Below are 27,551 nucleotides of genomic sequence, written 5' to 3'. Positions count from 1 at the left end.
GCGAGCTTGACAGCATTTGCAAATTGTTGTGCTCTGGGATGACAAAAAAGGAGGTTTTAGGCAGGTGCACCTTCCATAGAATTATTAAATGCACAGATGAAGCTATTTCAGCCTGTGGTATCATCTGCGGTTTTGAAAGATGGCATTAATGGCCATCTGACCAGTTGCCAGGAAAGGCCGCCTCCAAGTAATTTCCATGCTCTGGAGCCAGCAGCATCAAATCTGACAGAGAGAATGTTTTATCACTGTGGATTAATTTCCTTTGGAGTTTGGACCTTAATCAAAACAATAGGTTGATCACTTTTGCAGAGATTACAGCTGATTCCCACGGCAGCTCTGCATAGGACAGTTTGTCGGGAAACAGAACCAAAATGTTGCTGAGGATGGGGTTTTGTGATGCATTCTCTATCCAGCACTTACCAAAGCCCTTTCAATGGGCTGAAAAGATTCTTTCTTCAATGTCAGGATCCTGTGCTGTCAGAAAGGGTTTGAGAATCTTGGAACAATAGCTTACACAATGCCAAAGGTGCAATGTGATTGCAAAATTATCAAAGACACTTCAAATAACTGCAATCACATTAATACTGAGACTAAATCAAAGAATGGCATTCTATGATAAATGACTAAAATTTCAATTGAAGAGCTACATTTTAGGAAGTGCTCTGGAAGAGGAGAAAGAGGTTGAGAATTGTAGGATAGAAATTCGAGAGTTCAGAGCTCAGTTTGTTGAAGGCATGATTATCTATGGTGAGATGAATGGAGAAGTGGAGAATGCACAATAGACAGGATTTGGAGACATTACAATGTAATTAACATCTCATTTGTGGACACCGATCAAATATTGGGTGATGTGACAGCAAAATAAATCAAGAAATGGAGATTGGATGTGGCAGTATAACAGAACCACGACACTGTTTGTTGTCTGTGTTTGCTCAATTACCATTCCAAAATTGTGTATGATACAAATAGAAATGTGGATACATTTATTGTTATCACAAGAGTTAAGTAAAATGAAGGTTACAGGCAGCTTAAGTCTCTGAATAAATGTGACATCAACTACATATTTTGATGAAAATGAGTTGGAATATGTGCTGCCAGGCACTGGCGTAATGGGAGAAATATCTCAAAGTTCTACAGCGATAATAAAAATTCAATAAAGAGTGGCATAACAGCCCAGTGAAATGAATGTTTCATTATCTGTCTTTTAATTGAATGTTCATTATATAGATGAAATAAAATTAATCAAACCCATGCTCAGAAGTGCCTTCAACAAGAGTTATTATCTTCACATGAGTGTTGCAGCAACGTGCTGCCGAATCTGTTTATTAATAATGCACAGAAAAAGGAGAGGATGAAACAAACCTCTGATAATGTACAGAAACAAATCTGTGGTAGAGATGGAATGGTGATCTGCATCTGGATGAAGTTCAACCCTGTTTCTTGCTGGAATGGTCATACAAGATGATTCATTCATTTTTGGAAGATGATTCATTCATTTTTGGAATTTACAGCAGGAGTGTTAATTATTTCACTTGATGCCAAAAGGAAGCTCATTTCCTGGCTGAAAACAAAAAGATGAGTTTTACATTCAACATGGCAGTTTCTGGGGCCACCTCAGACAAAATGACAATACAATCTGACCTACAATGCTAGATCATGATCTCACTAGGTAGTTACTGTCATGGGCACTGTTAGCCTGACCCAACATTGCAAATGATTCCATCACCTGGGGTCTGGTACATTGTCTCCAGGCTGTCACTCTGCCAGACAGAAGTTCCATTCAATTGCAGCTGCACCAAAGAGCTGATTCTGAGAATTCCTGTGTTTCTTTGGTGCAGGAATTGCAAAAGATCAATTCCTTGTTTACTGCATATTGGGAGTTCTTGTTGCCTTTCCAGTGGAATTCCTATTACAATGGTTATGAATAAGCAAAAGGATTGCTACATTTCAAGGATTGCTTGTCTAAAACATTTTTTTAACCAGCTAGTGTTAGACATAGAAAGAGCATTTCAAAAGGTGCCAGTTTTGGGCAATATTTTATACATGTCTCAATTCCACATGACAAATGAAAGGAATACTTGAGCGCTTGGTCACAGAAGATTGTGGAGTCACATTTACTGATTTTTTAGGTCCAGTCAAAATTTCTAAGTTGTACTACCTCTAAGTTCCCAGCTATTGCCTTCTGAGACCCCTCAAAGTGACAAGAAAAAACATTGAACAATATCTTCCCCAATATCTCATTTGTTAAATGTACTCCTCAGACTCTCTCTAAGCCAAAAATATTCCCGCTTCAATTTCCTGGATATTTTCCAATCAAACTATTCAGAAATGCAATTATATATCTGTGGAGCAGGTTGGACTTGAACCTAGGTCTCTTGGTTCAGAGGTATGGGTACTACCAATGGACCATACAAGCTCCCACCTTCAATTCCTGTGCTAAATTGGTTGATAGAAAACAAAGCACATTATACTTGGTACAATTGATTGATGCATCTCTTGAAATAGAGGGAGGAAAATGTTAGCATTCTCACTCATTGTCTCTGTACCATGATCCCTGCAACGTTTAAGTTGATTAATACAGATTCATGCACCTCTGGTTGAACACAATATCAACACTTACTGCTAATAGATACAGAACAGCTATTGGGCATGGAATCAGAGAATGCAGAGTGCCCCACTGCTGTGTAACAGCTGTATGCAGTATACCTTTAAAGAACATGGTCATCATATTGTCAATGCATCACATCATATAAGCTGATGGCATAAATGCTTCAGTCTCCATCTTATCACTGCCACCAAAGCTGAGGGAAGTGATTTACCAGGATGATGCCCTGAATGGAGGGTTTGAGTTATAAAGAAAGGCTGGATACACTGGGATTTTACTTCTGGGGGGGTTTGAGAGCTGACCTTGTAGAGGTTTATAAAATAATGAGGAGTACACATTAGGTGAATAGCAGGTATCTTTTCCTGACAGTGGAAGGTTTCAAGGCTAGAAGGCAGATTTTTAAGCTGAGAGGAGAAAGATTTTAAAAAGACACGAGGGAGAATTTTTTTACACAGAGAGCTGTTCATGCGAGGAATGGATTTCCTGAGGAAGTGATGGATGCTGGCACAGTTACAATGTTTAAGAGACATTTAGGTGAGTAGATGAATAACAAATGTTTGGAGGGATGTGGGCCAAGTGTAGGCAGGTGGGACTAGTTCAGTTTGGGATTATGGTCAGCATGGACAAGTTGGATTGAAGGGTCTATATGACATGCTGTATGGCTCTATAAGACCATAAGACCATGAAACAAAGGGGCAGGAATTAGGCCATTCAGCCCATTGAGTCAGCTCCACCATTCATTCATGGCTGATAAGTTTTTCTACTCCAATCTCCTGCTTTGTCTATGTAACCTTTGATCCCCTCCATCCTCAAGAACCTATCTATCTCAGCCTTAAGTATACTCAATAATCTGGCTGCCTTCTGTGGCAATAGATTCACCATTCTTTGGCTGAAGAAGTTTCTCCTTATCTCCATTATGAAAATCCTTCCCTTTACTCTAAGGTTGTGCTCTCAGGTCCTAGTCTTTCCTATCAATGGAAACATCTTCTCAATGTATACTAGATTAGATTAGATTACTTACAGTGTGGAAACAGGCCCTTCGGCCCAACAAGTCCACACCGCCCCACCGAAGTGCAACCCACCCATACCCCTACATCTACATCTACTCCTTACCTAACACTACGGGCAATTTAGCATGGCCAATTCACCTGACCTGCACATCTTTGGACTGTGGGAGGAAACCGGAGCACCCGGAGGAAACCCACGCAGACACGGGGAGAACGTGCAAACTCCACACAGTCAGTCGCCTGAGGCGGGAATTGAACCTGGGTCTCTGGCGCTGTGAGGCAGCAGTGCTAACCACTGTGCCACCGTGCCGCCCACTACTCTGTCCAGGCCATTCAGTATTCTGTTTGTTTCAACTAGTTCCTCCTCTCATCCTGCTAAACTCCATCAAGTATTGACCCAGAGTTCTCATAAGTTCCTCATATTCATTCCAGAGACCATTCTTATGAACCTCCACTGAGCGCACTCCAGGGCCAGCACATCCTTCCAGAGATATGGGGCCCAAAACTGAGAACAATACTCCAAATGTGGTCTGACCAGAACCTTATAGAGCCTCAGAAGTACATCCCTGCTTCTATATTCAAGTCCTCTCAAACTGGTTCATCCCTCTATTCTTCCTACCAAAGTGCATGACCTCACACATTCCCACATTGCACTCCATCTATAGCTTCTTTGCACACTCTCCTAATCTGTCCAAATTCTCTGGCAGTCTCCCCTCACCCCACCCCCACCCCACACCCCCAAATTCTCAATGTAACCTGTCCTTGTACATATCTCTGTATTGTCTGCAAATGTGGCCAGAATACCCTCAGTTCCTTCATCTAGATCATTAATGTATGAAGTGAAATGTTCTGGTCCCAAGCCCGAGACTTGCAGAACACCACTTGTCATCCTGAGAAGGACCATTTTATCCCACTCTCTGCTTCTGCCAGACTGCCAAGGTTCTATCCATGCTAACATCTTGCCTCTGACACCATGGACCCTTATCTTACTCAGTAGCGTCCTATGCGCCACTTTGTCAAAAGCCTTATTGAAGTTCAGGTAGATAACAGCCATTGTCTCTCCTTGGTCTAACCTGCTCATTACTTCCTCAAATAATTCTAACAAATTTGTCAGGCATAACATCCTGTTGATGAAACCGTGCTGACTTTGCCTTATTTTGCCATACACTTCCAAGTGTTCAGAAATCTCATCCTTCACAATGGATTCTACGATCTTAACCATAACTGAGGTTAGGCTAATTGGTCTGTAATTTTCTGTCTTTTGCCTTACTCCCTTTTAATCAGGAGTGTCACTTTTGTGATTTTCCAGTCCTCTGGGGCCCTCTCTGACTCCAGTGATTCCTGAAAGATCCACCACTAATACCGCAATTATCTCTTCAGCTATCTCCCTTCAAACTCTGAGGTGTAATCCAACTGATCCAGGTGACCTATCCACCTTCAGGTCATTCAGTTTTTCTAGCAACTTCTCCCTGCTTGTGGCCACTATACTCAGCTCTGCCCTCTCACTCTCTTGAATTTTTGGGATATTATTTTGGGACTCTATGACTCTAAGTAGGCTATTGTTTATAATACTGGATTAGTGGTGCTGGAAGAGCACCGCAGTTCAGGCAGCATCCAACGAGCAGCGAAATCGACGTTTCAAGCAAAAGCCCTTATTGTTTATAACCAAATTGGGCAGTACTAGCCTAGACACAGCAGTGCCTGTGATTGTAATATATGTAGTTACCGAGAACTGTAATATGGATCTGTTGAATCTTTCAGTACACATGACCCACAACTAGTTCTTATGTTATGGGAACGAAGGTAAGTATCATTTTGTCAGCTATGATACTTTGCTTAAGGTCAAAAGCCCACCATGGCAGCTCATGAAGGCAGAACAAATCTGGATTAACAGTGATGGCTGTTTATAAAGAATCAATTTACAGATCCTAGATACAATATAATATCACATCATGGTGGAAATGCAGCATAAACAGACAGTAACTGGCCCCGAAAGACTCAAAGCTTTCAATTGCAGACCTTTAGAAAGTCCATTAAAAATCAGCTAGGTGGTAGCCCTGGACTTCAAAATATTTGGAAGACTAACATATTGCATATTAGGCATGAGACATATCATTCACAACCTTACACTCCAGTGTAATTGAATGCTTTCACAAGAGGGGGCAAGGTTACAAGGGAGAAGGAATTAATTGATTTAGAAAACGTGTTCCATTATATTTGCTGTGATAGGTTATTTTGAGCTGCTTGCAACAGGCTGTTTACACTAAATGGGTTCTGGAAGATAGATGAAAAATGACTGTCCTCATGCAGTCTGCTGGCCTTAATGGCTTTGTATTGTACTGTTTCAAGAGTAGGAAATGAATTTCTTCCACAGGCTGCCAAATAGGGCTATGTAATTACATCACTGGGGTAAGTGATATAAGATTTGTCGAGTAGTGATGTTGCTGACTGTGGAAAGTAGAACTGAGAATCCTACGAGTTCAGTTCCCCTAACCAATTTCATTTAACACCTTGGCATCTACTTGCTCATTGTACTGAGTAATTGCATGAAGGATTTTTAAGATAAACAATCATAATTTTAGTAGATCATACATGACAGTTAATGTTTTGGAAACACAGAAATTGAGCATTGCTGAAAAAAGATACACTTTGTTGAAGCTTTACATCTTGCATTCATCAGGACAATTCACGAAAGCACTCATGTAAAGTGAAGCAACATTAAAGGTTAGGCACAGAGATTTGAGCAGAGGGTCCTAAAATTCCCATCATTATCCACTAAAGCAAGATTTAAATGCCATTGGCTCACTTTCTCAAGGTCAGGGATCTCTGTATCTAAAGACAGATGAGGAAAATTGAAGCAAAGCTCTGCAAGCAAGGATCTGGAGGCGTGGTGAAGAAGGGATGCTCTGAGCATCCAGGTAGGCTCAGATTGAGTGAACTCTGTGACAGCAAGTGAACAGCCTAGAGATGCAGTCTGATACAGCCCATGAGTGTGATGCATGTCCCTGCATACACAGGGTCCTTGCTGCAGCATTACAATAATATTTACAAGGGCACCCCAAGAAAAGCCCTTGTCATCTTCGTCTGCTTTTCTTTCTTTTGTTTATTTCTTTATCCTTCTTTCCCTTTTTTTTCTCAAATTTACCTGATAAACAGACCTCTCTGGTGGGAAGGCGGCTTCGATGGGCTCCTCAGCAGTGACGGCACCTTCAGAGGCCGCATGACTACTGCAAAGTCAATCTGTTAGCCTGTGAAGCCTGGCGTAGAATTCTTGCTTCCATGTAAAGTGGGTCCGAGGCAGCGGCATGGTGTGCACTGGGAATCCCAGAGCAGGACTCTCGCTTCTGCATGGGGTGGACCCATGGAGGCAGCATGGTGTGGACTGAGAAACCTGGAGTAGACTTTGGCGGTGACATGGCGTGGGCTGGTGTAACCCAGAGTGGACACTGTTGGCAGCAAGATATGGGCTGGGAATCCTGGAATGGGACCAGGGGGCAACACGGCATGAGCTGGGAATCCTAAAATGGACTCTGGGGGCAGCATGGTGTGGGCTGGGAATCCTGGTGTGGACTCTGGGGGCAGCATGGTGTGGGCTGGGAATCCCGGTGTGGACTCTGGGGGCAACATGATGTGGGCTTTTGGAATCCAGGTGTGGACTCTGGGGACAGCATGGTGTGGGCTGGGAATCCCTCTGGAGGCAGCATGATGTGGGCTGGGAATCCCGGCGTGGACTCTGGACGCAGCGTGATGTGGGCTGAGAATCCCTCTCAGGGCAGCATGATGTGGGCTAGGAATCCTGGTGTGAACTCTGGGGGCAGCATGACGTGGGCTGGGAATCCCAGTGTGGACTCTAGGGCAACATGATGTGGACTGGGAATCCCTCTGGGGGCAGCATGGTGTGGGCTGGAATCCCAGTGTGGACTCTGACAGCAGTATGGTCTGGGCTGGGGATCCTGGAGCGAGACTCTGACTTTTATTCTAAGTCAATGTGAATGGTGCCTATGTATGGCAATGGTACACACTTTTCATTGTATTAAATATCAAATACACGTGGCAATAAATAAACGATTCAATTCAATTCAAGATGCATGAAATGCTGAACCAGCTTGTACGTGGATTGGAAATATGCCATGATGGTTCTTAGAGGTTGGCACATATCAATGCCAATGTCCATGGACTTATGAAGTGCATGTAGTTAATACCCATGGAGCATGCCTTGAGTCGATTGTGCCTGGCATCCAACATAAAGGTCCTCTGGAGAAAGTGGCGAACATGAAGTCAGTGGGTACCCACTCTGACGTCCATATTGAGAATTCTCAATGTGTAATTTGTTTGGCACATTTAGAGTCACAGAGTCATAAAGATGTACAACATGGAAACAAACCATTTGGTCCAACCCATCCATGCCAATCAGATATCCCAACCTAATCTAGTCCCATTTGTCAGCACTTGGCCCATATCCCTCTAAACCTTTCCTATTCATTTACCCATCAAGATTCCTTTTAAATGTTGTAATTGCACTAGCCTCTACCATTTCCTCTGGCAGCTCATTCCATTCAAACACTACTTTCTGCATGAAAAAGTTGCCCCTTAGGTTCCTTTTATATCTTTCCCCTCTCACCCTAAACCTACGCCCTCTAATTCTGGACTTGCCCACTCCAGAGAAAAAATTTGTCGATTTATCCTATCCATGCCCCTTATGATTTTATAAAACTCCATAAGGTCACTCCTCAGCCTCCGACGCTCCAAGGAAAACACCCTCAGCCTTACAGCTCAAGTCCTCCAACCCTGGCAACATCCTTGTAAGTCCTGGCTGAACCCTTTCAAGTTTCACAACATCCTTCCTATTGGAAGGAGACCCAGAATTGCACACAATATTCCAAAAGTGGTCTAACTAACGTCTTTTACAGGAACAACATGACCTCCCAACTCCTGTACTCAATACGCTGACCAATAAAGGAAAGAATACAAAACGCCTTCTTCACTATCCTATCTACCTGTGACTCTACTTTCAAGGAGCTATGAACCTGCACTCCAAGGTCTCTTTGTTCCGCAACAATCCCCAGGACCTTACCATTAACTGTATAAGTCCTGCTAAGATTTGCTTTCTCAAAATGCTGCACCACACATTTATCTAAATTAAACTCCAACTGCCACTCAGCCCATTGGCCCACTGATTAAGATCCCATTGTAATCTGAGGTAACCCTCTTCGCTGTCCACTATACCTCCAACTTTGGTGTCAACTGAAAACTCACTAACTATACCTCCAACGTTCACATTCCAATCATTTATATAAATAATGAAAAGTAGTGGACCCAGCACCAATCCTTGTGGTACTCCACTGGTCACAGGCCTCCAGTCTGAAAAACAACCCTCCACCACCACGCTCTGTCTTCTACCTTTGAGCCAGTTCTGTATCCAAATGGCTAGTTCACCCTGGATTCCATGAGATCTAACCTTGCTAACCAGTCACCCATGGGGAACCTTGTAAAATGCCTTACTGAAGTCCGTATAGATCACGTCCACTACTCTACCCTCATTAGTCCTCCTTGCTGATTCATCAAAAAACTCAAACAAGTTTGTGAGACATGATTCCCCATGTGCAAAACTTTGTGCAAAAATTGACAAACACTAATCAGTCCTTGCTTTTCCAAATACGTGTAAATACTATCCCTTAGGATTCCCTCCAACAACGTGACCATCACCGATGTCAGGTTCCCTGATTTATCTTTACCACTTTTTCTAAATAGCGATACCACATTAACTAACCTCCAGTCTTCCGGCACCTTACCTGTGACTATCAATGATACAAATATCTCAGCAAAGGGCCCAGCAATTGCTTCCCTAGCTTCCCACAGTGTTCTAGGTTTCACCTGATCAGGACCTGGGGATTTATCCACCTTTATCCATTTCAAGACATACAGTACTTCGTTCTCTGTAATATGGACATTTTGCAAGATGTCACCATCTATTTCTCTCCATTCTATATCTTCCATATCCTTCTCCATAGTAAACACTGATGCAAAATACTCTTTTAGTATCTCTCTGATCTCCTGCAGCTCCACGTAAAGGTCGCCTTGCTGATCTTTGTGGGGCCCTATTCTCTCCCAAGTCACCCTTTTGTCCTTAATATGTTGGTGAAAACCCTTTGGATTCTCCTCAACCCTATTTATCTCATGTCCCCCCTTTACCCTCCTGATTTCCCTCTTAAGTATACTCCCACTGCCTTTATACTCTTCTAAGGATTCATTCTATCTATCCTGTCTGTACCAGACATATGCTTCCCTCTTTTTCTTAACCAAACCCTCTATTTCTCTTGTCAGCTGACTTTCCCTTGACCTATGAGCCTCTCCTTTCACCCTAACAGGAATATACTGTTGTTATCTCATTTCTGAAGGCTTCCCATTTTCCAGCCATCCCTTTGCCTGTGAACATCTGCTCCCAATCAGCTTTTGAAAGTTCTTGCCTAATACCATCAAAATTAGCCTTCTTCCATTTTGGAAATTCAACTTTAAGATCTGGTCTGTCCTTTTCCATCACTATTTTAAAACTAGTAGAATTATGGTTGCTGGCCCAAAGTGCTCCCCCACTGACACTACAGTCACCTGACCTGCCTTATTTCCCAACAGTAGGTGAAGTTTTGCACCTTCTCTAGTAGGTACATCTGCATACTGAAACAGAAAATTGTCTTGTACACACGTAACAAATTCCTCTCCATCTAAACCCTTAACATTATGGCAGCCCCAGTCTATGTTTGGAAGATAAAATCCCCTACCATAACCACCCTATTATTTCTACAGATAACTGAAATCTCCTTCCAAATTTGTTTCTCAATTTCCCTCTGACTATTAGCAGATCTGTAATACAATCCCAATAATGTCTTCATCCCTTTCTTATTTCTCAGTTCAACCCAAATAACTTCCCTGGATGTATTTTTGGGAATATCCTCCCTCAGCACAGCTGTAATGCTATCCCTTATCTAAAATGCCACTCTCCCTCCTCTCTTGCCTCCGTTTCTATCCTTCCTATAGCATTTGTATCATGAAACATTAAGCTGCCAGTCCTGTCTATCCATTAGCCACATTTCTGTAATTACTATGATATCCCAGTCCCATGTTTCTACCTCTGTCCTGAGTTCATCTGCCTTGCCTGTTCGGCATCTTGCATTGAAATAAATATCAGAGCTGCCTTGTTCTCTGTTGTGTCCCTGCCTGCCCTGAATGTTTGATTTGCTTCTTGTGTCTCAACTGTACCAGTCTCAGATTGATCTCTTTCCTCACTATCTCACTGGGTCCCACCCCCCTCCCCACCCCCCCCTTACTAGTTTAAATCCTCCCGAGCAGCTCTAGCAAATCTCCCTGCCAGTATATTAGTCCCATTCCAATTCAGATGCAATCCATCCTTCTTGTACAGGTCACTTCTACCCAGAAGAGGTCCCTATGATCCAAAAAATGTGAAACCTTCTCTCATAGACCAGTTCCTCAGCCATGCATTCATCTGCTCTATCCTAATATTGCTACCCTCACTAGCTCATAACACCAGGAGTAATCCTGATATTACTACCCTTGAGGACCTCCTTTTTAAATTCCTGCCTAACTTTCTCTATTTTCCCTTCAAAATCTCATCCTTTTCCCTTGCTATGTTGTTGGTTCCAATGTGTAGAATGACCTCCTGCTGGTCCATCTTCCCTTTGAGAACATTCTGCCCCCTCTCTGAGACATCCATAATCCTGGCACCAGGGAGGCAATACACCATTCTGATTTTTCACTAGTGGCCACAGAAACGTCTGTCTGTGCCTCTGAGTAGAGAGTCCCCTAACTCACTCGATTTCTTGTAACGTGCCAGAACCCTCATTACATTAGAGCCTGCATTGATACCAAAAACTTGGATAGGAAGCTCAATATAAAGAGATAAATTGGACAATTAATAAGGCATTTAACAAGCAATATTCCCCTTTAATTAGCAGCACATTACAGGTCAGTGAGAAATTCATCATGTGAGTCAAAAGCATAAAAGACGAAGCAAGATGTCACCAATTTGTAGACTGACCTCACTGAATGTCTTGTCCAACTCTGCCACAAAATTCACAATAATTCACATTTTTCAGACCCCTATAAGATTCACCCTTTCTGAACTCTTCATTAGATTATCAGTAACCAGCTTATTTTCATCATCCCAAGCTTTAAATGTTCTTACAAATTTATTTTTGTGCAGCCTTTTTACATTTCTTTCAGTGCCTTTATATGTAATGTAAGTGTTCTTTTATTGTAAGTTGAAAATAGAATGATGTGTGATCATCTCGCCAAGATTAGATAACCATTTACATATCTTCTCTGCTTTAGAAATTCATTTCAATCTAGTATTTAGTTTTCAAGAATTGAGGCTAGTTGAAATGTTTAATGTCTTATGAACCTGCACCCCTAAATCCTTTTGCACTTCTACCACATCTAAATACTTATTTTCCCAAACATAGTTGGCCGACTTATTTATCCCATCAAAATGTAACATTTTCTTACTGAAACACAGTATAATGTTTAACAATTGAATGCCACATACATTTTTCACTCAGATGAGCATAAAAGCATTTGTCAAATAACAGATACATGGATTGATGTCGAAAATTGTTTCATCCTCTTCACAAAGAGTTACTGGTGGCAACATAAGAGGAACATGCAGTTTTAAGAACTTGCTAGATTCCTTCATCTTTAAGAACTCATTGACTGCACCCATTTGACCCTGAAGGTTCTTCTGCTCAAAATGCTTTTTTCATGAACAAGAGAGGATTCCTCCTTCTGAAGTAATATTAGAGTTGAAATATTAACTTTGTTTTTCTCTCTCTGCCACTACCCCCTGGGGGAGGCTGTAGCACAGTGGTAGTATCATCAAGGTAATCAGCTGTTGTTTATAATATTCTGGAAACATGGGTTGAAAACTCCACCATGTCAGATGCTGAAATTTGAATTCAATAAAAATAGAAAATGAAAGCTGTTCTAATAGTGGCAATATAGTTATTGTTGAGTTTTATAAAAACTCATCTGGTCCATTAATGCCCCTTTAGAAAAAGAAATCTGCTTTCCCTGCCTGGCCTACATGTGACTCCAAACACATGGCAATATGTTTGAGTCTTAACTGGTCTTTGTAATGAGCCTGCTAAGCCACTCAGTTCAAGGGTAATTTGGGATAGGCCACAAATGCTGACCAAGCTGGTGAAGCTCGTATCTTATGAATGGATAAAATCAAAACTCCAGCATTTTCTGCATTTATTTGAGATTTCCAACATCTGTTTATTTTGCTTTTATTTTACTTGAACTCCCAATGTCATTTCTTGTGACTATAGTTTTCCTAGAGCAGCATCATGTGATTTACCCAGCTGGGTCAAAGCTTCTCTCTTCAGTAGGATGCAAACACCACAGCATCATTGGTCAGGCCTCTGCTAGATTGGAATCTCTAGGTTACATTCGCCAAGCATCAGAAAGGTTCAGTCTATCCCTTAATAGTGACGGATATGATGATATTTTTTGTAAAACTTAAAGCTGAATAGCAGGCAACAAAATAGGATCCTTCAGATTGGTTAGGGATGATATATTTTGCATAGGTACTGTGCTATTCTGCTATGCTGTGCTATGCTGCTATAAGATGACACATCACAGCAAATATCATGAATGATATTCCAGAAAGATCTTCAAGATTTAATTTAATGCTCAATTTGTCTTTAATTTTTGTAAAATGCACTTATGAAATGCTTTGGCTTCAATATTCATGAGTATCAATGTAAACATAAGTCATAACCTAAAGTATTGTCAAAGATTTATTTTTAAATAATCACATAAAAGGTGACAATGTGTGGCACAAGTATAAATGAGGCAGCACTTAGTGATACTGTGATACTATAGAAGAAAGTGAGTTGAGTTAAAGTGTACCTTAATGGATTTATCTCAGGACCTAAATCATGTAACCCATTACATTAAATATCTTCAAGTCTTCTTCAGTATACTTAATTTGCAAGACTTGAATTTATGGCTGTACAAGCCTATGACTACGACTGTATGAGTGAAAAGGGAAAGATACTTCACTGTACTCCAGTTTTAAAATCAAAATTACCACATAGCAAACATGATCTGCAAATCAGAAACCTTTTCTTTTAATTAACTTTTAGAACATAATAGTTTCTCAAATTGTCATGATTCAGTAAATATCCAGCAGAATATAACGGATTCTGCAATGTACCTTTCAAAAATTGACAAACCGATGTTCAGTATAATCAGTCTCCTTGACAATGCCCTTGCCACTGTTCAAATAATTAATCTTCTCTGTAATAAATGCCTAGTCCACCATTGCAGCAAAGCAATGGGAGCTCTGCCAAATAATAACCTTTTGTGCAGAGGGAGAAGCATGTTTAAAACATCTGTCGTCGGTTTCTTTTTAATTATCTAATTCACATATTAATTTTTCTGAATTCAGTTTTCCCAGCTGAACAAAGAGGTTATTTAAAGAAAAGGAAATCTCATTTCTTTTGTATTTGTTTTGTTTTCACTGGGGGTGCTGCTGCCTGCATTATTGTTGAGAGATTTTGGTGATGCAGATAGTAATGTGCCTACTTCTAACCCAGAAGATTCTGCCTTCAAGACCCACTTCAGGGTTTGTTCCTCATGGAAGGTGTTTTGTAACGTGGCCAAACACGTTGACTATTAAATCCTTCTTGTACCAACAAGCAAGAGAGTTTTCTGGTCAGATAGAACCACATGATGGCTGCAGTGTGACATTCTCTCCAAGTTAAAAGACTCCACGTGCAGGTGCAATCTTCAATTATTTTACTAGCTGGCTAACTCTGATATTTCATCTTCTTTCCCTTGTCAGTTATGGTTGCTAATTCCTCCGCTTAATATGTTTTCTCTTCCTTAGAATGAATTTCTGCTATACCTCCCAAATTATTCGAGAAAGTCCTGTCATTTTGCCCACTATCTTCTCTGCTAATCTTCCCATCCAACCAATTCGGACCAGCTCCTTCCTCATGTCTTTGTCGTTACCTTTACTTAATTGTAATTCTGTTACATCTGATTCCACATTCTCCCTCTCAAAGTGCAGGGTAAATTCTGTAATATCATGGTTGGTAACTTCTCTGGGTTTTTCACATGACACATTACCAGATTGACAATTGCCTGTTGCCTAGTGGGCTCTACAACATGCTATTCTAGAAAAATATCTCATACATATTCAATGAATTCCTTTTCTTGAGAGTCACTATCAACCTAATGTTCCCAGTCCATATGCATATTGAAGTTCTCCACGACTATTCTTTCTATGTCTTTCTCACATGCCTTTTCTATTTGCTTATTTATTTTTTCCACATATCCTGACTACTGTTAGGGAACGTGACAATGGTTTCATGATCATCATTAGATTCTTAATTCCAGATTATTATTGAATTCAACTTCTGCTGTAGCAGGATTTGAACTAAGGTGCCCAGAATATTACCTGGATCTCTGGATTAATAGTCTAGCAATAATTCCACTAGGCCATTGTGTCTCAATTAAATGGCTGTTAAATTGTTTCTAAATGCTCCATAATTATAGGCCGGTGAGTTTGATGTCTGTGGTAGAGTGGATTCTGACAGACAGCACGACATGCATTTGGACAGGCAGGGACCAATTAGGGATAGTGAGCAAGGCTTTGTGCATGTGAAATGATGTCTCATAAACTTAATTGAGTTCTTTGAGAATGTGACCAAGATGATAGATGAGGTCAGAGTGGTAGACATTGTCTATGTGAAGTTTAGCAAGGCCCTTGACAAGGTTTGCATTGTAGACTGTTTAGTAAAGTTAGATCATAGGGGATCCAGGGATAGTTGGACAACTGGATATAAATTTGGCTTGATGGTAGGAGGCAGAGGGTGGCAGTGAATGGTTGTTTTTTTCAGACTGGAAGCCTGTGACCAGCAATGTTTCATAGGGATTGGTGCTGGATCCACTGTTGTTTGTCATTCATATTAAAGATTTGGATAGAATATAGGATACACAGCTTGTACATTCGCAGATGACACCAAAATAGCACCAATGTAGTAGACAATGAAAAAGGTTATTTAAGAGTTCAAAAAGATCTTGATCAACTGGGCCAATGGACCAAGAAATGGCAGATGGAGTTTAATTTAGACAAATGTAATGTGTTGTATTTTGGTAAATGAACAAGGGTAGGACTTATATAGTTATTGGTAGGGTAGCGGTGAGTGTTCTCGAACAGAGAAACCTATGGGTTCAGGGATATAGTTTCTTGCAAGTTGCATCACAGATAGATGGGGTGGTAAGGAAAGTGCTTGACACGCCTGTCTTCGTTGCTCAAACCTTTGAGTATAGGAGTTAGGACATCATGTTATGATTGCACAAGATGTTGGTGAGGCCACTTCTGAAGTACTGTGTACAGTTATGGTCACCCTGCTGTAAGAAGGATATCATTAAATTGGAAATGGTGTAGAAAAGATTTACAAGGATGTTACCAGAACTGGAGAGTTTGAGTTATAAGGAGATGTGGATACTCTGGGATTTTTTCAGTGGAGTATAGGGTTGAGGTGTAGCCTTATAGGGTTTTATAAAGTTACAAGGAGCGTAGAAAAGCCGAATAGCAAAAGTCTTTTTCCCAAGGGTGGGGGCGTTCAAAACTGGACTGCATAGTATTAAGGTGAGAGGTGAAAAATTTAAAAGGGACCTGAGTGGCAACTTTTCCACTTAGAGTGTGGTTCAGATGTGGAATAAACTGGCAGAGGAAGTAGTAGATGCAAGGATGGTTATAACATTTAAGAGTCATTTGGACTGGTACATGAATAGAATGCTTTAGAGACATATGAGCCAAATGTGGGCAAATGGGACTTGCTTAGTTTGGGAAACTGGTCAGCATAGACGAGTTGGACCAAAGGGTCTGTTTGCTTGACATATGCCTCCATGACTCTGACTAAACTGACAAGCCAGATATATCCTTTCCCCTCTTCATTAATTACTTCTCCTTGATCATAAGGTCACAGTTGGGGCAATCATTGATGATTGCACAATGTTCAGCACCATTTAAGTAGCACATGTCTACATTCAACAAGATCTGGACTATATCCAGTCTTGGGCTGACAAGAAGCAAGTCACATTTGCACCACACAGATATCAGCTAATGACCATCTCCAACAAGAGAGAATCTAACAGTTGCCCATTGGCATTCAGTAGTATTACCATTGCTGAATCCTACCCCATCAACACCCTGGAGGTTACCATCAATCAGAAACTGAACCAGATAGCCATATAACTACCAGGTCAAAGACAAAGAATCCTGCAGCAATTTGTTCACCTTCTGAATTCACAAAGCATCCATCCACAAGATACAATTCAGAAGTGTGATGGAATACTTCCCACTTCCCTGATTGTTGTAGCTTCAACAACACTTGATACTGTCTTGATACCGTCCAGGCAAAGTAGCTCACTTATTTGGCACCACATCCACATTCAACAATTCTACCACAAATGCTTAGTAGCAGTAGTGTGTACTGTCTACAAGATGCACAGCAGGAATTTACCAAGACTTTTTAAACTGCAGCTTCAAAATCCACAACCACTTCCGTCTAGAAGGACATGGAAACTTGACCAACTGCAAATTCTCATCCAAGCCCCCCACTCACCATCCTGCCATTGGAATATATTGCTGTTCTTTCACTTGCTGGGTCAAAATCTTGGGACTCTTCCAAATGCAATATTGGGTCTACCTACAGCACATGAACTTCAGCAGTTCAAGCAGGCAGCTCACAACCACCACCACCTTCTCAAGAGCAATTACGGATGTGCAATAAATGCACAGTTAACACCTCCCACATTCCATTAATGAATTTTTAAAAATCCATTTCATGGTAACTCCTATCATGAGACCGAAAATGACAAAGTAATCAGCAAATTTTAAGAATAAATGTTATCCAAGTGTTGCTGCAATCTTGACAAAGTGTGCCAACTCTTTCACAGCCCCTGAAGCAAACGCCATGAAATAAGCTGTATATTTTCAAGTGGCGAATATCCGTTTAAATAGCACTTTGAACCACCATTAATGTTGCTTACTTTAAAAGAATTTGTTACCTTTGTCTGGGGGCAGTAGGTGAAGCTCTAGTGATGAAAATTCCATGCATCCTCTCCAGTCAAATCTAGCCAGCATTTAAAGTGACAATTGTATAAAACAGTTCGTATTTGAAGGAATTATTTGACAGAAGATAATCTCTCCGTATTAGGATGTAAAAGACCGATCTTGGGAGGAGTGAACCAGTTTCTGTGTTTGAATGTTATAGTATTGTAGTACCAATTAGAAGTGTCGTAATCAATACAGCTAATATTAATGTATACATACTCTGAAGTCCAGCCTGATCATCTAACAAGAGGCAATCATGTATCTCAGATGTAATGTAGCTAGCTATGAAATATTATGTTGTAAGTATTTTCCATTTGCCTAGTTTTTGATTAAAACTTTGGGTGGGATCCTTCCATCATGTTATCAGTGGCTTAGACTAATATAAATAAGAAGTATTGGTGGCAATGAATTTACCCAAGGCATTTCAGATGATATTCATGCTGGTATAGCTGCAGAAGATGGACATTTCCATGTACCTGACAAAGAGACAGGCATAGCTGGGGCCCATGAGGGTGTCCATGGTTATCCCTTTGTTCTGGAAGAAGTGGGAGGATTTTAAGGAGAAATTGTTGAGGGTGAGGACCAAATCAGCCAATCGAATGAGTGTGTCAGTGGAAGGATACTGTTTGGGTGGGCGGGAGATGAAGAAACAGAAGGCTTGGAGGGCTTCATCACAGTGGATAGATGTGTACAGTGATTGGATGTCCATGGTGAAGATGAGGCGTTGGGGGCTGGGGAAACTAAAATCATGGAGGAGGTGAAAGGCGCGGTGGTGTGCCGAGCATATATGGGGAGTTCCTGGACCAAGGGAAACAGGAAGATTCCAAGATAAGCAGAGGTAAGTTCGCTGGGGCAAGAGCAGGCTGAGAGGATGGGTCGACTGGGGCAGCCAGGTTTGTGAATTGTGGGTAGGAGATAGAACCAGGAGTTGCGGGGTTCTGGGACTATGAGGTTGGAGGCTGTTGGTGGGGGATCTCCTGAGGTGATGAAGTCACGGATGGTCTGGAAGATGATGGTTTGGTGATGGGAGATGTCATGGTCAAAGGGGTAGTAAGAGAAGTTGTTCGCAAGTTGGCGCATGGATTCAACAGTGTAGAGGTTGGTGCGCCAAACTACCACTGCACCCCCCCTCCCCCCCCTTGTCTGCTGGTTTGATGGTGAGGTGGGGTTGGAGTGGAGGGAGTGGAGGGCTGCATGTTGCAAGAGTGAGAGGTTGGAGTGAGTGAAGGGGGTGGACAGGTGGAGACGGTCAATGTCACAGCAGCAGTCGGAAATGAAACGATCGAGGGTGAGTAATAGACCAGTACGAGGTGTCCAGGTGGATGGGATGTGTTGGAGGTGGAAGAAGGGGTCCTCGGAGGGTGGGTGGGAGTTTTCTTGGAAAAAGTAAGCATGGAGGCAGAGGTAGTGGAAGAAAAGTTCAGTGTTGCAACACGTGTTGAATTCATTGATCTGGGAGGGAAGGGGCATGAAGGTGAGGCCTTTACTGAGGACTGATCATTCATCATCAATGAGGGGGAAGCCTGGGGGGATGGTTAAAAACACGGTAGGGATGGGAGCTAAGACCTGGTGTGGGGCTGGAGTTAGGAGTGGGGGGCGGAGACGGTCTCTGGAGTGGGTGTGGTTATGGGATTGTGGGTGTCGTCAGCAATGGGGGTTGTGGGGACGAAAGTAGTGCCTTTGGTGGCATCTGTGGGAGCAGAAGTGACACAACATGTGACAGTCACAATGTCACCGGTGGTGTTCCAATGAGTGACGTTGATGGAGACGGAAGTGCCTGAAGCGATGGCAACTACGGGGGCGGAAGTGACATGCCGGGTAGACTTCACAGTGGTTTTGGCAGTGGTGGATCCCACACCCCGCCAACCCACCTTCCACACCCGGCACCTTCCCCTGCTACCGTAAGGAATTCAAAACCTGTGCCCACACCTCCCTCCTCACCTCCATCCAAGGACCCAAAGGATCTTTCTACAGATGACAGAGATTTACCAGTACTAACACACAAATCATCTACTGTGTCCATTGCTCTGCATTGGGGAGACAGGATGCCAACAAGCAGAAAGTTTCAGAGAACAGCTTTGGGATACATGCACTAAATAACTCTATCATCCTGTGGCCGAACACATTAATGCCCCCTCCCACTCCACCAAGGATATGAAAGTCCTGGATCTCCTCCACCACCAAACTCTAGCCACCAAACACTTGGAGGAAGAATGCCTCATCTTCCACCTTGGGACAATCCGAACACATGGGACCAATGTGGATTTCACCAGTTACCTCATTTCCCCGCCTCCGCCCCCCACCTTATCCCAGATCCAACCTTCCAAGTCAGCTCCACCTTTTTGAACTGTCCTACCTGTCCATCTTCCTTCCCACCTATCCGCTCCACCCTCCTTTCCGAACAATCACCTTCACCCCCACCTTCATCTACCTATCATATTCCCAACTCCCTTCCCCCCAGGCACACCCCCCTCCCATTTATCTCTCAGCCCCCTTGGGTCATGTCTTCATTTCTGATGAAGAGCTAATGCTTGAAATGTCTGCTTTCCTGCTCCTTGGATGCTTCCTGATCGGCTATGTTTTTTCAGCACCACACTCTTCGATTCTTGCATGCTGTTATGACCAGATGATTATTCAAGCCACAACAAATACATTTATCTCTTTTTAGCATTCAGTTATATCACATCTGAGTTAAAATAATTACTAGATCAGAATTAAGGAGTTTCTTGAGGTTTTCTTGAGTGAGAGAAACTGAAATTTTATTACTTGCCAATCCCAACTAAAATAATAAACCATGAATGATTTGGATGTGAATATAGGAGGTATAATTAGTAAGTTTGCAGATGGCACCAAAATCAGAGGTGTAGTGCACAGTGAAGAAGATTTTGATAAGATGGGTCAACAGACCAAGAGTGGCAGATGGAGTTTAATTTTGATAAATGTAAGGTGCTGTATTTTGGAAAGGCAAATCAGGGCACTTAATGGTAACATACTGAAGTGTTGCTGAACAATGACACCTTGGAGTGCAGGTTCATAGTTCCTTGAAAGTGGAGTCACAGGTAGATAGAATAGTGAAAAAAGCATTTGGTACGTTAACCTTTATTGTTCAGTGCATAAAGTATGAGTTAGGAGGTCATGTTGAGGCTGCAATTACAGCATTTAAAAGGTATCTGAATAACTATATGAATTGGAAGGGTTTAGAGGAATATGGGCTAAATGCTGGTGGATGGGACTAGATTTATTTAGGATATCTGGTCGGCAAGGACAAGTTGGTTCAATTTGGTCTGTTTCCATGCTGTATTCCACGCTGTTTCCAGCGTTAGAGACCCGGGTTCAATTCCCACCTCAGGCGACTGACTGTGTGGAGTTTGCACGTTCTCCCCATGTCTGCGTGGGTTTCCTCCGGGTGCTCTGGTTTCCTCCCACAGTCCTAAGCTGTGCAGGTCAGGTGAATTGGCCATGCTAAATTGCCCGTAGTGCTAGGTAAGGGGTAAATGTAGGGGTATGGGTGGGTTGCGCTTCGGCGGGTCGGTGTGGACTTGTTGGGCGGAAGAGCCTGTTTCCACACTGTAAGTAATCTAATCTAATCTCTGTGACTTCTGATTCCAGAGCCGGAAATGGAGAGGTCCAGGAAGAGAAGTGAGGTGTTGGAGATTGTCCAGGTAAATTTGAAGCCAGAGTGGAAGGTGTTGGTGTAGTAGATAAACTGTTCAAGTTCCTCTTGGAAGCACGAGGCAGCACGAATACAGTCATCGATGTAGTGGAGGAAAAGGTGGGGAATAGAGCAAGTGTAGCTGTAGAAGAGGGACTATTCTACATATCCTACAAAGAGCAGGCATAGCTGGGACCCATGTGTGTACCCATAATCACCCCCCTGGTTTGTAGGAAGTAGGGGGATTGAAAAGAGAAGTTGTTAAGGGTGAGGACCAGTTCCGTCAATCAAAAGAATGTTGGTGGAGGGAGACTGAGTGGGTCAGTGGGAGAAGAAGAAACAGAAGGCTTTAAGGCCTTCCTCATGAGGGATGTAGGTGTAGAGGAACTGGATGTCATTGGTGAAGGTGAGGTGTTGGGGGCCATTATATCAATGACTGTTTCAGTGCTGTCACGTGCTCCCATGTTTTCTCTCCCTCTGTTATATCTGCTCCAAGGATGAATGATTCCACTCCAGGACATCCCAGCTGTCCTTCTAATTACAGACCGTAATTTCCACACCCGTGTTATCAACAATGCCCTCGATCGCATCTCTGCCATTTCCTGCATCTCCACCCTTGAACCTCACCTCCCCAACCACAACAAGGATAGAATCCCCCGGTCCTCACATTCCACTAATCCTGAATCTAGTGTATCAACCTCCCGTCTATCGAATCCATCTACCAGGCCCGCTGTCAAGGAAAAACCGCCAGCATTCTTAAAGATCCAGCCCACCCTGACAATGTTTTTTTTTGTAACCTCTATCATCAGAAAGAAAGTACAGAAGCCTGAACACATGCACAAGCCGGTCTTGCAATAGTTTCTATCCTACTGTTATTAGAATACTGAATGGACTCACAAACTCTTAATATTCGCCTGTACCTGTGCTTTGGTTTTTGCTGCTGTTTACCTATTATTTACTTATCTATGTGACTTAACTCTGTGATCTGCCTGTATTACTCGCAAGACAAATCCTTTCATTATGCCTCAGTATATGTGACAATAAATTCAATTCAATTCAATTCAATTCAATCCTCCAGCATTTTCACCACCTAGTCAGACCCCACCACCAAAAATATATTTCCCTCCCCACCCCATCTGCATTCTGTAGTGATCATTCCATCTGTGACTCCCTCGTTAAGTCAAAATTCCCCACTGACCCATGCCACCGCAAGAGGTGCAAAACCTGCCTCCACACTCTCCCCCTCATCTCCATCTAAGCCCCCAAAGGATTGTTCTAAATCCATCAGAGATTTATTTGCATATCCTCAAACCTCATTTTACTGCATCTCGATGTGATTTCCTCTACATCAGAAGGACTGAGTGCAAACTCGTGGAATGGTCCATACGCACCAACCAACCCCACCCCTCCTGTACCCATCCATTTCAACTCCTCCTCCCACTACCCCTGTGACATGTCCATTCTGAGCATCATCCACTGCCTAAACAAGACCACCCACAAACTAGGAGATCTTCCGCTTCAGGAGCCTACAACTACATCGTACCAACATTGAATTCACCAGTTTCTAAATCTCCCCTCCACCCACTTCATCCAAGATCCAACCCTCTGATTCAGCTCTGCCTTCTTGACCTGACCTACCTGCCCATCTTCATTCCCAGCTACCCGCTCCACACTTCCCACTGACCTATAACAATCACCACCTCCCTTTGCCCACCTATCGCCATCCCAATTCCCTTTCCCTAGTCCCAATCCCCACTCCCTATTTATTTCTCAGCCCCCTTCTCCCTCCCCAGTTGTGATGAATGGTTAAGCCTGAAATGTCAACCCCTGTAGCTTCTCATACAAGTATACATTAAAACAGGAGATGGGCATTTCTTGACACCTGACACAGTTAACTGATTTAAATGTCTTTAGATAAATTGATCATTTCAATTCGGTTTTGTATATTCCTGAACATGTCGCATTTTGTGGGCAGGTGCTTACTACAGTCACCTCAGATTTATGCTTATTCCATTTTAAAAACACCTTTTAATCCATTAAGGTCTCAGTTATTAAAACCAAATGATAGAAGTTGAAACTTAATGGTCAATATTTTACCATTGTCATTACAGTTCAAAATGATTCAGTTTCTTGCAGTTAAAGCATTGTTTTCTCCATACTAGTTATGTTTACTTTTCTTTCACATGTTCCCTTCTGAAATATTTATATCCCTTAATCTGGCCTTAACCTTCCTGTTTATTCAGTAGTTACCTATTGATCAATATTCACAGACTCACAAAGTTGTTACAATCCAAAAGGAGGCACTTCAGCCCCTCATGCCTGCAGTTGCTCTCTGAGCATTTCAATTGAGTGCTATTTAACTAATTTCTATTTAACTAATCACCTAATGTCTTCTTGAATACCTCAATTGAATCTTTGAAACTGCCTCCATCAAGGCTCCAAACAGTGCATTTCAGAACCTAACTACTTTCTGTGTGATGAAGTTTTATCTTACTTCACATTTATTTCAGTTGCAAAACACTTTAAAACTATGTCCTTAGCTTATCAATCCCTTGACAAGCAGGAACAGTTACTCTGCATCCACTCTATCCAGCCCACTCATTACTTTGAAAACTTCTATCAAGTTTCCACTTAGCCTTCTCCTCTCCAAAGAAAATAGCTCTAACTTCTCCAATCTATCATCATAACTGAAGTTTCTCAACCCTGGAACCCTTATTTCACTGTTGCACAATTTCTAAAATATTCAACAGAGCTTTTAAAAATACATCAGTCGAGATCTAACAGGTATCTGACATAAGTTCATCATAACCTCCCTTCTCTTTTATACAATGCTCTTAATAATGAATCCTGGAATATGGTGTGCTTTATGAACAGCTTGCTTTACCTGTCCTGCCACCATTAATAACTTACACTATTTACTCTGTTCCTGCATACCTTTATAATAGTACTCTATATCTTATACTGTCTCTTTATTTTTTATTTCAAAGTGTATGATCTCATATTTCTCTGCATTGAAATGTATCTGCTATCTATCTGCCCACTCAACCACCATGTTAATGCCTTTCTGAAGTCCTGTTCATGGTTCACAATTCCCCAAATCTTCTTGAACTCTGGGATTAAGTACAATAATTCATTAATAACATGAGTGGAGAGTTCCAATGGATCTCCAAACCCTTAAATGTTTTCTTTTGCTCCACAGTGAGGCCTAGGATGCGATACATCTTGCAGTACTCTTCCTTCAGCAGTAGTAACCATACTTCTACCTTCACTTATTCAAGTTTTCTCTTTAACTATGTGGTAATCTCATAATTTCCCCATTGAGACTAGAAGAAATTTCTTTCTGTCTCAATCAGTTTTCATCTCCACAAGAGAAGGGATATTTGAAGCCACATGACTCATTGAGTTTCCAACACAATTCTGTAGTGCTTATTCAGCAACTGACTCTCTTAGACCCCTCAAACTACACACAATTTCTATTGCTCACTTCTGACACCATTTATCATGTGATAATTTTGATTACTTCTGCCGTCATGTCTCGATATAGGAGGTAATTACATCAGTAGTTTCATGACAATGGCAAGTCACAATGCTTCGGAGAGGGATTTTAAAGAGAAATCTGAGTCCCGTTTTCAGTAACACAAATCTTTGTTCAGAATTCCTTTACCACACATACAGCAGAGGCCAGATACTGCTTTCACATGGGGCTTAATTCTCATAGAGTCATAGGGATATATAGCATGGAAACAGACCCTTGAGACCAACTCATCTTTTCCGATTAGATATCCTAAATAAATCTAGTACCATTTGCAAGCATTTGGCCCATATCCCTCCAAAGCCTTCCCATTCATAAATCCATCCAGATGCCTTTTAAATGTTGTAATTATACCAGCTTCCACCACTTCTTCTGGCAGCCCATTCCATACACACACTATCCTCTGTTTGGAAAAGTTGGCCCATAGATCTCTTTTAAATCTTTCCCTTCTCACCTTAAACCTTTAGTTTTGGACTCACCCACTGCAGGGAAAAGGCCTTTTCAATTTAACTTTTCCATGCCCTTCATGATTTTATAAACCTCTATAAGGTCACCTTTCAGCCTCTGATGTTCCAGCAGAAATAGCCCCAGTGTATTCAGCCTCTCCCTAAAGCTCAAACTGTCCAAACCTCAAAAACGTAGCTCATATTTGAGGTCAGTGACAGTCTACCTTTCCCAATAAAGTGCAGGATAGTTACACATACAATGGTTATTTACAATGGTTAGTTGCTCAGTGTTTGTCACATTCCGTCTGACCTACTTCATCGTCCACCTTAGACAATAGACAATAGGTGCAGGAGTAGGCCATTCTGCCCTTTGAGCCTGCACCACCATTGAATATGATCATGGCTGATCATTCTTAATCAGTATCCTGTTCCTGCCTTATCTCCATAACCCTTGATTCCACTATACTTGAGAGCTCTATCCAACTCTTTCTTAAATGAATCTAGGGACTGGGCCTCCACTGCCCTCTGGGGCAGAGCATTCCACACAGCCACCACTCTCTGGGTGAAGAAGTTTCTCCTCATCTCTGTCCTAAATGGCTTACCCCTTATTTTTAAGCTGTGTCCTCTGGTTCGGGACTCACCCATCAGCGGAAACATGTTTCCTGCCTCCAGAGTGTCCAATCCTTTAATAATCTTATATGTCTCAATCAGATCCCCTCTCAGTCTTCTAAACTCAAGGGTATACAAGCCCAGTCGCTCCAGTCTTAGGTTCTCTCTCATCTCAGGGATGATGTTGCCCCTATCACCTATCCTTGGCTCTTACAATTACTGACCACATTCCAACACTCACTGTTATTTCCCTTCCTATACATTTGCCAGGTGCATCATATACTTGCTTATTACTAATGACTTCTCAAATTCGGTCATGCAATTCATATCTCTTCTTCTTATATCTTTTGACCTTAGTCCAGAAGATCAAACAGTATACTAATTTCTACCAATTCAACCATAATATTTGTAGTATCAGATCTAATGTAAAGTTACCTATAAAGTTATGCATAGGTTAACCTCATACTCTGTGACAGAACTAAGAATTTCAGGAGCAGCTTCCCCCTTATCTGGCACGCGAAGCAGCAGTTGTTTATTCTTTCGAGGTAATAGCGACCCTATCTCAAAATTGTCTCTACCCTCCTTACTATGTTATTTGTCTCTATATTCTTACAAGGTTATCTTGCTGATACCATTTTGTTATTCTAATCTTCTTGCAGATAGAGAAAGAGGTTTCTCCAATGGTGTCTCTGCATCCAAGGCTAACTAACTTCAGAAGGTTAATTCCCCAATAACTAATGCATTTAAACTTCTTTGATTGTACAAATAAGTACCTACTCTCACCTTTGATTTTAATTTTATCGTCACAGGTGTTCAAATACCTGTACAGGAATACAGTGAAAGTGTAATATCGCCACACAAGTTGCCATCTTAGGTACAAGTACCTAGTTACAAAATCTTAAGAACCAGGGAGAAAGAAAGAACAAAATTGCAGTCAATACAGTAGAGTAACACCTACTTAGTTTTAAATAGAAAACAAAAAGAAATCTAAAAGTTCAAACATTACTATCTTTCTTAAGTGCTTAGCAACAGTGGGACCACACTTCCACGAATCACCTCAAAACCAGAAGTCCATGATGAGGACATGTCAGGCCTAAAGACTGCCATGTACCACCAAAAGACTACCATGCTGGGGCAAGAGACCACCATGCTGCACCACTAAGAGATCACCATGCCAGGCCAAGAGACTGCCACACTGGGCCATACATCAGCCAAGTTAGGCCAAGGACCTACCATGGTGGGCCAAAACACAACCACACATGTCCAAAAGACCGTCATGCAGGGCTGAAAGATGACCACACTGGGTCGAACATCTGCCTCGCCAGGCTGAAAGTCCACCTCACGAGCCAGGAGGCTGTTATGTCAGACTAGGAAGCTGCCATGCCAGACCAAATAATTATTTTAAAAGCCTCACCTCAGGCAGGTCAAGCTTTGCTTTTTCTATTTCATAAATAAATCAGAAATCTCAAATCAGGCAGTCTTCATTTGAGCTGTCTTATCAAATTCTTACTGTTTGCATTGTAATCCCATTTTACTGTGACTCAGAGGCATTTTGTT

The sequence above is a fragment of the Chiloscyllium punctatum genome, chromosome 5 (genome assembly GCF_047496795.1).
Source record: "Chiloscyllium punctatum isolate Juve2018m chromosome 5, sChiPun1.3, whole genome shotgun sequence".
Classification (NCBI taxonomy): Eukaryota; Metazoa; Chordata; class Chondrichthyes; order Orectolobiformes; family Hemiscylliidae; genus Chiloscyllium; species Chiloscyllium punctatum.
The sequence above is the reverse complement of the archived record's forward strand: the minus strand, read 5'-3'. Positions refer to the sequence as shown.